Source organism: Centruroides sculpturatus, unplaced genomic scaffold (genome assembly GCF_000671375.1).
Source record: "Centruroides sculpturatus isolate CEXI.00-Female unplaced genomic scaffold, Cexi_2.0 scaffold931, whole genome shotgun sequence".
Lineage (NCBI taxonomy): Eukaryota > Metazoa > Arthropoda > Arachnida > Scorpiones > Buthidae > Centruroides > Centruroides sculpturatus.
In genome coordinates, this window is record NW_019385181.1 from 163,289 (window position 1) to 176,579 (window position 13,291).

Below are 13,291 nucleotides of genomic sequence, written 5' to 3' on the forward strand. Positions count from 1 at the left end.
CCAGACAATCACGTTTACAAACCCACATTAGATAAAATTTGAATGTATATATATATATATTCTTTTTTAATTTGAAATTTTATGAAATTGTACTGACCTAATAACAGGAAGGAAAGTTTTAAAGAAATTTTAACAATAAATGAAAGCATATTTTACATTTTAAATAAATAATTAGGTTCAAAGAGGTAACAAACTATAAACCGCAGTACTTGCGATTTATTTACATTAGGTCCATTCGTGATTAAAATATCTCTCTATAATATTCTATATTCTTCTATCCACTTAAGAATTATATAACAGGTGGGTGAAAGAAATATTTATATAATATAATATATAATATTTACTATCATAAACAATGTGGTTTATACAGTATAATTTGTTTATATAATATGCTATTAGTATTAACTCTTAGTTTATGATTAATATGAGAATAATATATAATCTTATTAATCTATCCTAAGAATCTATCATATTCCTTCATAAAAATTGTATTTTTATGAGGGAATATGATAGATTCTTAAATGTTTTATTCTCAAATTATTCATAATAAAATTATCTACTATTTTAAAAGAGTAATATATCAAATGGCTTTTGCTACATTACAGATCAGACCACACTTTATAACAGTAGTTTTTCCTTCTAGTATTGTGATTTCCTTCTATTTCCAAATTCACTGATAAGAAGTGTTTATATTGCAAGGACATCAAATAATGGATTCTGTAAATGTATAGAATATGTTTCGATGAAAGATATAAATTAATATTCTAGAAAAATCTCTCCGAAACTATAAAAAATTGACTGCAGTTTCGTAGAGTTTTTTATATACATTTGTATATAAAACTATTTTTCTAGATGTTATATATATTTTTATTCATTTTGAAAGACCCAGATGAGAAATAATTAATAAAATAAATGTTATATAAAACTTCAGAAAAGATACTATAACAGAAATAGTTACTTTGTTTTTTTAGATGTATTTCATATAGATAATACTGAATTTTCTCGGTTATATCAATTATTTTCTAATGATTATCTAACGTTATAATGCCCTTCAGGATTATGATTAGAATTTTTTTTTTAATAAATTAAATATGGTATTAACGTTTAAAATGAAATTTAATATTGTTAAGTATATTATTAAATTTAAATTATGAATAATCCATAAACAAAATCAGGTTCGTATAAGCGGATTTGAATATTAGTTCACAATCAGTTAATCATTTTGTATAGAAGAATAATTGTAATAAATAAATAAATGTTAACGTTACATATAATGGTAAAAACAAGGAAAATTTTTAACTGATTTTAACTCATTTCGGTTTTGAATATTTACTTTTTTATGATTACAAAACGTGTTTCAAGGACACAATAACAATAATCAATATTCATATATTATTTATATTTTGATAATATATCGGTAATTTAAAAATTATCGATTTGTTTTTTGCATAGACTAATACAGTACACTCTGTAATATTAAAGTAATTGATTAATCATAATATATTTGAAGAGGTAAAGTAATTTAAAATTAGATTGAAATATACTCTTTTGTGCTGTGCTTAAAATATATATCATAATTCGTCACATCTTGGTAGCCAGTAAATTCTGAAGCAATTGACCGACATCCGGTTTTTTTAAACTGAAGATAACAATTCAAGCGACCAGTGGAACCAAATTACAGGGTTTGGTTTTGCTTGTTATGTTGTGATCCTATGATAGAACTAGCCAATAAACTCGTATATCAAATAAATAAGAAAGTAAAACCGTATTCCTAAGGATAATTTTGTGCTGTTATAAAGCAGAGAAATAGATAAAATATAAATTGTGGCATACTTCTATAGTGATTAAGTTACATAAATTAAATATTCTCTCTAGCAGTTTTTATATCTGATATACATAAAATCTATTTATAAATATTTGAAATTCAAATCATATAGAATCTATATAGGTTATATCTATATTACTTCGAATTTAGGTCTAGTTTTCATTTTCTTTTGATTCTTTAAGGCAAAACGAAATGACACAGTAGAGTATTGTTTGTAAAGTTTTTCTAAATAATTTGTTTCACTGTTTTTTTGCATTTTAAAGTAGAAATAATGTCCCGAAAACTCGTTAGGAGCATTCATGCAACCATTTCTTTCTTTTTTTTTCCCCTTCTAGAAATAACTAAATCATAAATTCTAAGAATTGTTGTTATTTTAAGGTGTTTCTTAACTATTTTTATTTGAAAAAGTCAAGATTTTTTTTTGTTGAAATTTAAACCTATTTAATAAATTAAGAATTTTCGAAAGACAGTAATTTGATAAATTTATGTGGAAATGAAATTTTTATATATTCTAAAATTGTTCATAAGTTCACGAAAACATTTTGATTTTATTTGGACAAAAAACACGATTAAAAAATAAACAACCGTATATNTCCGGATCATATTCCAACAAAGTTAAAGAGAATCTATATATGTAAATGAGGATGTTTGTTTGTTTGTATGTTTGTTTGTTAGCTACACACGTCTATATATAGACATAGCAATTAAATATTATTTACATTTGACATCTATTGACAAAGTAGTCTTAAATAGTGCTAGTCTAAAATAAATCAGATATTGTAATTCCAGAAAAAAAAGGAAAATGAATATAAAAGTTATTATTATGTAAAATCGTATAACAGAATGGCGCCACACGCAATTTTAACTTTGTGCTAGTGTATCTTATTGTTTCTTAAATATTTTTTGCCAGAAAAGTTATGCAACTCGTTGCTGAATTCTTTAATAAAGTACAAATTAGCTGAAAAATTAGTTAACTTAGTTTTGTGTGCCCTTCCATAAATATGAATCATACATCGAATTTATTAGCGTTATAATTTGTATATTATAAACAAGAAAGATTTCATTAAAAAAAATTCAAGTATTTGAATGAGATAAAATTTTAATTTTTACAATAGTTAATTGATTTTTCGACCACTCTGTATATGCCTTATAGATATATGTATATATGGCCCCTGAAATTGAGGCTGTAAGGCGTCAGTCTGCTGCTCTTGGGTACCCGAGATCAAATCCGTGCGAGCAATTCCAGGAATTTTTGTTGCAATATTATATAACTACAGCAGCAAATGGGCGGTCTATAGCGAATATATGACGCCCATCTCTTACTGCATCTTATTTTCAAAAATAAAAAATAAATTGTATGTGTATATATAATATGTAACTTTATATTTTACAGGGTTATTATTATTATTTTTTTAATTATTAACTTATACTAGTGACTGCTTTAAATTCCAATAAATATAAAAATAAATGCTTAAATTATATTTTAGTTTCATGCAATTTTATTATTAAAACATTCAAGATATTCAAGACCCGCCAGTGTCCGAGTGTATGAAACCATTGAACGTGAGTCACGGGTTTGTGCCTTACCAATAGAATAGCCACGTGGAGTTTTCCGGGATTTCTTACGTGTGTAAATCTAAATAAGGCTAGTTTCTCCATAGCCTTCTGTTGGCAGATTGCCCATGTGTTACGTTGTCTTATTTCATCAATTCAATTCAATTCTTAAAAATAATTAGCAGTAGTTTTGGTATAGATTGATTTAAATAATCTCTATTTTTAAAATTCTAAATTAATTCTTAATTGATTAAAATTTTCACAAATTGAATAAAAATATTTTTTTAATTTATTAAATTAATTTCTCTATTGAAGATCTATGAAGCGAATCCTTCATTAAATTTTAAACGTTTTCCTGAAATAAAAAATATATAATTTAACTTTATATTAAGAATATTATAAATCTGTACATTCGAATATACTCACTTGAAGTTCTTTTTCTTCTTTAATATCATCTAAATCATTAACTGATGTAACATTAGTCAAATTATTATCAACTTGTTTCTGATGCATCATAAATACACTATCTCTGAAGGTTGGGTTCGAATCTTGTGGTATTTCAGAAGAAGAGAATCGCCAGTAGGATGGATCTTGAAGGGAAGTGTTGCCCGATAATTTCGTTGCTGAATTTCTAGAATCATTCTATAAAAATATTTCATCTATAACTTAATCTTTATCCAGTTCTAACAAATATTCTATTGCTTTTTTAAAACTTTTCTCGCTTTGAAGGCACTACGAGATTTTTTTCAAGCCAACGGCAGTAATGGGAGTTGTTTACTAAACAGGGATATATCCAGGTCGAATTGCTTTTTTTTTAAAAATTCTTTCCGTCCTATGGACACCAAGAAGGCCTTTTTAACAAGACCATTATAAGTTCGGCAGGCCCACAATTGTGGTGCCGGGTGGTGAGGGACGGGGCCCGACATATCCAGACAGACGGTTGGATCACCTATGAAAATTTATGATGATCCGACCCGAACTCGAACCTTGGACTCTTAGAGTAGTAAGATTATATGCGTTACTTACGTCTGTAGTACCAAAATTTACACCATTTTCTTCTAAAAGTGAAGTAAATGATGTTTACAATTTGTGATAAAAATTTCCTTTTGAAATTTTACAAAAACTTACTTTTTCCGGATCAATTTCGGGTATTTTTGAAACACTAAAACAAATAAAAAATTATAACTTTTAATAATAATTGTGTGAAAAATCACTCCAAAAATAGTGTAAACTTACGTCGTTCGTTTTACACAAGCACTCCCCATTTTAACAATAAATTTAATACAAATAATTACTTTATTATTACAAAAATATTTCTTTATTATATAATAAAAAACCAATAATTCTCGCAGCAATTTTTACTATTTTTACTTTAAAAGATATATAAATGTAAAATGATGCCGAGAAGTTCGCTAACCTTTATCGAAACCAGAAAAAATGCATCATGTCTATATACTAGTTTATTATTATATACATTATATCATCATCCGTGTTATAAACTGACTTTACAAAGAACCCCGAAGGTAGAAACAGATGTCGAAAAGACATAGTTAAAAGAAAAACAAATAAAAAAGATATAAATATGTGCAAAAATTTACCTTAAACTATTTCTAAATGTGTCAGGTTAATTATTTTTTTGAATTGACTTGAATTTATTAACTCCTGTAAGGGTTAGAATACCTAGAACGAGGGAAAATACATTACTTAAACTTCTATTTAACGTATTAAAAAACGAAAATAACGTAAGTATAAATATCTTTTACAAAATAAAACTAATATTTCTGTTGTAGATTGTAGGAGGATGACAGGAAGAGTACCAAGGATGATACGATACTGTACTTATTTTAGTAGCTTTATCTCCGCATAAGTAATTATAAACGAAAATCTTAGAGAGTGCAGGTACATTTTCCGGATCATATTCCAACAAAGTTAAAGAGAATCAGAGTGCAAGAGTGTCTACCAACGTATTGCAGGGAGTCCCCGTGTAAATAAAAATTAGAAATGTGAATTTTTAATATTTCTTTTATTCGTAGACGAAGACCATTATAAAATATAAAAAAATTTTTTCTCCTGGTTAATTTTAAGTTTATTTATTTATTTATTTATTTTTTGCGACTATTTATGTATTAAATTAATAACCGGTTTAATTTACTTTGCGTATTAATAGAATTTTTAGCTAGAATATTGCATCATTAGCATAAAAAATAAACTGTATGTGTATATATAATATGTAACTTTATATTTTACAGGGTTATTATTATTATTATTTTAATTATTAACTTATACTAGTGACTGCTTTAAATTCCAATAAATATAAAAATAAATGCTTAAATTATATTTTAGTTTCATGCAATTTTATTATTAAAACATTCAAGATATTCAAGACCCGCCAGTGTCCGAGTGTATGAAACCATTGAACGTGAGTCACGGGTTTGTGCCTTACCAATAGAATAGCCACGTGGAGTTTTCCGGGATTTCTTACGTGTGTAAATCTAAATAAGGCTAGTTTCTCCATAGCCTTCTGTTGGCAGATTGCCCATGTGTTACGTTGTCTTATTTCATCAATTCAATTCAATTCTTAAAAATAATTAGCAGTAGTTTTGGTATAGATTGATTTAAATAATCTCTATTTTTAAAATTCTAAATTAATTCTTAATTGATTAAAATTTTCACAAATTGAATAAAAATATTTTTTTAATTTATTAAATTAATTTCTCTATTGAAGATCTATGAAGCGAATCCTTCATTAAATTTTAAACGTTTTCCTGAAATAAAAAATATATAATTTAACTTTATATTAAGAATATTATAAATCTGTACATTCGAATATACTCACTTGAAGTTCTTTTTCTTCTTTAATATCATCTAAATCATTAACTGATGTAACATTAGTCAAATTATTATCAACTTGTTTCTGATGCATCATAAATACACTATCTCTGAAGGTTGGGTTCGAATCTTGTGGTATTTCAGAAGAAGAGAATCGCCAGTAGGATGGATCTTGAAGGGAAGTGTTGCCCGATAATTTCGTTGCTGAATTTCTAGAATCATTCTATAAAAATATTTCATCTATAACTTAATCTTTATCCAGTTCTAACAAATATTCTATTGCTTTTTTAAAACTTTTCTCGCTTTGAAGGCACTACGAGATTTTTTTCAAGCCAACGGCAGTAATGGGAGTTGTTTACTAAACAGGGATATATCCAGGTCGAATTGCTTTTTTTTTAAAAATTCTTTCCGTCCTATGGACACCAAGAAGGCCTTTTTAACAAGACCATTATAAGTTCGGCAGGCCCACAATTGTGGTGCCGGGTGGTGAGGGACGGGGCCCGACATATCCAGACAGACGGTTGGATCACCTATGAAAATTTATGATGATCCGACCCGAACTCGAACCTTGGACTCTTAGAGTAGTAAGATTATATGCGTTACTTACGTCTGTAGTACCAAAATTTACACCATTTTCTTCTAAAAGTGAAGTAAATGATGTTTACAATTTGTGATAAAAATTTCCTTTTGAAATTTTACAAAAACTTACTTTTTCCGGATCAATTTCGGGTATTTTTGAAACACTAAAACAAATAAAAAATTATAACTTTTAATAATAATTGTGTGAAAAATCACTCCAAAAATAGTGTAAACTTACGTCGTTCGTTTTACACAAGCACTCCCCATTTTAACAATAAATTTAATACAAATAATTACTTTATTATTACAAAAATATTTCTTTATTATATAATAAAAAACCAATAATTCTCGCAGCAATTTTTACTATTTTTACTTTAAAAGATATATAAATGTAAAATGATGCCGAGAAGTTCGCTAACCTTTATCGAAACCAGAAAAAATGCATCATGTCTATATACTAGTTTATTATTATATACATTATATCATCATCCGTGTTATAAACTGACTTTACAAAGAACCCCGAAGGTAGAAACAGATGTCGAAAAGACATAGTTAAAAGAAAAACAAATAAAAAAGATATAAATATGTGCAAAAATTTACCTTAAACTATTTCTAAATGTGTCAGGTTAATTATTTTTTTGAATTGACTTGAATTTATTAACTCCTGTAAGGGTTAGAATACCTAGAACGAGGGAAAATACATTACTTAAACTTCTATTTAACGTATTAAAAAACGAAAATAACGTAAGTATAAATATCTTTTACAAAATAAAACTAATATTTCTGTTGTAGATTGTAGGAGGATGACAGGAAGAGTACCAAGGATGATACGATACTGTACTTATTTTAGTAGCTTTATCTCCGCATAAGTAATTATAAACGAAAATCTTAGAGAGTGCAGGTACATTTTCCGGATCATATTCCAACAAAGTTAAAGAGAATCAGAGTGCAAGAGTGTCTACCAACGTATTGCAGGGAGTCCCCGTGTAAATAAAAATTAGAAATGTGAATTTTTAATATTTCTTTTATTCGTAGACGAAGACCATTATAAAATATAAAAAAATTTTTTCTCCTGGTTAATTTTAAGTTTATTTATTTATTTATTTATTTTTTGCGACTATTTATGTATTAAATTAATAACCGGTTTAATTTACTTTGCGTATTAATAGAATTTTTAGCTAGAATATTGCATCATTAGCATATTGCAACAAACGTATATCATTATTATTTAGCGAAAACTTATTCGATCATTACTTTTACTAANTTAAACCTATTTAATAAATTAAGAATTTTCGAAAGACAGTAATTTGATAAATTTATGTGGAAATGAAATTTTTATATATTCTAAAATTGTTCATAAGTTCACGAAAACATTTTGATTTTATTTGGACAAAAAACACGATTAAAAAATAAACAACCGTATATTTTACGAAATTTTCATAATTACTTTGTATTTCAACATATGGAAAATAATATTTAACACAGATATATATCCATTGAGACACACATAAAGGATTTCAGAGCGTATAAAAATAGATAATTTTAAGAAGTTTTTAATATGCGTAACAATCCTATTAAAAATAATTATGTAGTAAATATAGAAAAATTGCATTTTACTTAATGATTAATTACAAAATTTATCACTCGATGATTTTAATAAATCAGAAATTCATTCATTTAAAATCACTTATAGTGCTTAAGACGTTCGTTTCGTATACCTGTTATATTGTAAATATATTTTTGCCTACATAGGATATAGATTTGAAATAGGTCACACTATTTTCGAGAAAATAGAATCCATACAAAGAAGAGCTCAGAACGACGCAGTTTCTATTGATTATAACTTCGTCCTTGATAGGTTTATTGTCATTATTGATGCTGGTAGTATATGTATATGTTGTAGATTGTATAACTACAAAGTTAACTTCGGTAAAAGAGAAATATTTTCCCTATATTAAATTTTATTTACGAACGGAATAATTTATGCAATAAAAAATAATTCCTCCTTAATATATTATATTTAAACGTCTTGCAAACTTGCAACATTTTGTAGTCATCTAAATACAAGATCTGTTGTTAAATCTGCTGTTATAATTTAAATACTCAGAATTATAACATGATTTTATCGCCTGATTTCGGTGGTATGAGAAGATAGTAAAACATTTTGATAGCGTGATATCGACAGCGACGATAATTTTTTTTAATAAAAAAAATCACTTATCATAATTACTATTTATAAATACAATATTTCTATTTTAAAACCGTAGGTGATAGAAATATCCCTTTTTATTTTCTTAGTGATCTGTTGTAAATTTACTGATTTTTTTTAACGCATCTTTTTTGTCAATCTTAACGATAAATATGCGTTATTCAGAAAGACGGACGAGGAAAAATTTTAAAAGTTTACAGGAAGTAAAGAAAAGTTGTGCAACTTTTCTATAATTCAAGTAGTTCTGTCTTTCTTTTTTTAGTTTTTCTCGGTGATTTTCTAGTTGCTGGATCTAAAGATGTAACGCAAATAAATAAATATAAAAAGAACAAAAAATTTAAAGTGACAAAAATTGAAATTAAAATAGAAAACACAACAGAAAACAACACCAGACAATCACGTTTACAAACACGAATATTTCCCGACATACTTTCCTGCTTCACAATGGTTAATTTGTTGCGTCACACAAGACGATCGATCGGAAGACACGTGATCGAACTTCTCACGTGTAAAACTCGAATGAGGTAGCTTTTTATCAATACATGACGATAAGAAATCACTCTTACGCCATTTGCGAGTCGGACGATCGGATGATGGTTCTTATTCTTCCTGTTCTAACACAGAGAGGAGGGGGGAAATGCATTGACGGAAGACGAAGCTTTATTTTGCGTCCAAAATAGATAAATTATGACATATCAAGCATATATATTACAATTTAACCACTTCTGTTACGCTAGAAACTAATTTTAAAAAAAGATTTTCTTAACTAGAAAGGCATAAACCGAAACTATAGTAATTAAGTTACGCATTATTATTATTATTATTATTTTCTACATTTTTTAATAATCGAAAAATTTTAATAAAAATGTATTAAAAAATACAGAGATGCTACATATTTGATTAACCTTCCATTGTTTGCAATTAACCCCACGTATGTGCGATTAATCAATTATTTATTTTACAAAAAAATAATTTACTGTGACGTAATTTAAAAAATAAAAAAAAAAGGTCTAATTAAACAGGCATCGACCAATCGTAATTCTTTAACGCTTTTTCACGTGAAATCGGTTATTTTACGTCATCGCCAAATGACACGCGTCCAATGGACGGAACAGATTTGTCGTCTCACCGGTGACGTCATGGGTGAGGAGAGCCACGGCTCTTCACTATTGGACGATTTCACGTGGTGTCATATCACCCGACTGTGTGTGCCGCAGACCGGCATTTGGTGTTGTGTTGGTAGATAGGTTAAAAGAGAAAAACGGGAATATCACATCAGATAAAAGTATTGAATCATTTCTGATATGATATATACTATATAAAATCCCACTATTTTGGAAATCGATAATTAATCGGTATTAAGTGTTTAAACGAAGCGGATCGATCGGTGAGTTTTTCAAATTCTAATCATTCCCCGGGTCCATATCCTGCCTTGTGATTTCTTCTTCTTTTCTTCTTAATTCACTTACAAATAATCTTCTTCTTTAATTAAATAGTCCTTGCTTCTACTAAATCTCTTTCTATTTGTTCAATTAATAATTAAATTATGTCTGGTTTAAAGTATTTTAATTTGATTAATAATTAAATAGATCAAGCCTGTGTATAGATTATTTAAGTATGAAAGTTTTANAAAAAAAACACAGTTTATTAACTGAAAACAGCTTAAAACTATAATTTTTAAAGTTCGGCTTGCTTTAAGTATTGAAGTTATGAGGGTGACGCCTGAGGAAGAAAAAATTCTGTTTTGTATGGATTGATTGGTCAGTAACCTGGAACCACAATGTAAAAGAATGTAAAGGTCGACATGACATTCAGATTGCAGTAGACCTTAACGTCTCGGAGTTTTAAGCTCGTTCACTGTTAAGAGAAGTTTAATTTTTCCTCAACATTTTAATTCATCTGTAACACCGATTCAAAAAATGCAACAATTTTTGTTAGGTTATGTAACAGTTATCAGATGTTTTGCTTTGCGCCTCTTCAGTGTGAAGACAAATCCTATACTTTTCTATACTAATTAATAAATTCTGATAAATTAATGATGCATACAATACGTTTTATCGTGAACTTTATGTATATGCAACACGCGAGTCACTGTTGCAACAATGAAAACTCGGTGTTTGGTTTTATGCATGTTTCTGATATTTCGAAACGACTTGGAAAATTTTAAATAATATATTTAAATATTAAAGTTATTAAATTGTATATATATATAGTTATACGTACATACATATACATATAGTTATTTAATCTTTTCCTGCATATTATGTTTTTCTATTTTTTCTCTGGTTTAGTTCTTTTCCTCATTATACAGTAGTTGGAGGAACTGTACACTCATTAGATAAATTTAATAGTATTTTATAAAGTTTACATGGTTATGTAATGAACTTTATATATCATTTTAATAATTTGTATATATGTATTCTATTTAATTGTATTCTAAATTAGACAAATTTAACAATACTATCAACTATTATAACAAGGAAATGAACTTCAAACAGAAAAACATAAAATACTATAAAACATTAATTATGGGAAATGTTAAATAGGGTTCAATGTAAAGAATCCATTTTTAAGAGATATTTGGTTTAAAGTTTGTTAAATATTAGATTTATGAGTATAAAAGTTACAATATTCACTTACAGGTTCAATTTGATTCATTGTAATTTAAATAGTTCAGCGCAAATATCAATTATATTATTTAATTTCGTGTGTTTACACTAAATACAGATATTCATATACAATTGAACTTGCAATAACAGCCTCTTCTAAACAGGTAATTTTTCAAGAACGTTTTTCTTTGAACAAAAAATGAATGCAAAATAATCTCCAAACAACATCTACTGATGGGCTATTGTTCAGAGGTTTAATTGTGTATAATTTATATAAATCATATTGTTTAAATAATTGTCATTAAAAAGAAATAATTTTTATAAGTTCCTCTACAGACCCTTGAAAAATAAGAAATATTTATTTATTTATTTAAAATTAATCTTAAAATAAAATTTTAAAATTTATTTTATATAGGAAATACTATATAGGGAAAATTTTAAAGAAATAATATAATAAAAGGAAAATAATTTATACTCGTAATGTATAATTACGTTTGTATTTAATCTTAATTTATGAAATAATTCGTAATTTTACAGGAAAATAACCCCTATAATTTTGAAAATACACAACAAAATTTCAAAAATCAATATTGATAAAATATCTCGTTAAATGTAATTTATAATAAGGGAGATTTAATAATAAATTTTCAAATTCAATCGACAAAACTCGACCAATCGATGATCGGTATTAAAAATATCTTTAATTTAAGATAAAAATTGTAATTTATTTAAGCGTTTAAAAAATATTTTAATAAATTATTTAATAACTATATTATAACCAAAATTTAAATTTTATTTAATCGCCTATTATTTATTTTCTCATTCAATTTCTTTTATATATATATATATCTTCTTGTATTCAACAGATTTAATTTTAACTCTGACATTCGTTCCAAATAACTTTTATTTACAATTTGTAAACAGTACTTGATTTTTATTCAAAATTTTCCTTATCTATTTTATGACGTCAAACATACCTATTGAAGCCTTATTCTAGCTGTCAAGAAAGCATTTTTTGAATTTAACATTTAACTATTCACAAATTGTCAATTTTTTTTTTTTAAATAAAAAAATTTCGACATAAAGTAATTATTAATTCAAAGTTTCTAAAGCGAAAAACTTTTCCTCTTAATTTCTCTACATTAATTCAATGTTTTGAATTTAAATTTTTGTCGCGACTGTCACGTGATCACGTATAATTACTTGCATTAATTAATCTATTAATGTATATAATTTTACGGAATTAATCAAAAATATAATATTTATTATTATAATAATTACTTCAATAACCTATAATTATAATAAATAAAATTGATTTTCCGCTAAAAAAAGAAGTTGTTTACTACGTTTTTTATTTCTGATGAAGCAGTTTTTTATAATTTTCAAAAATGGCAGGCCATACAGCCGCCATATTGAAAAAATTAATTTGAATGTGATTTGAGAATGTTTATTTGAGTTAAAATCCTGATTTTTTAACATTATTAAAAATAACATTTATTAATGTTTTCATTTGATTGAAATTTTGAAAGAAAAGAGGAAGAATTTAATGATTATAATGTATTGTTAAACTTATTTTATGAGGAAATTTTTCTATTCACATTAAAAGGAAAACTTGATGAATTGCCTTGAAATTTTCAATTCATTTTCATTCCTCATTCTCCACATTAGATAAAATTTGAATGTATA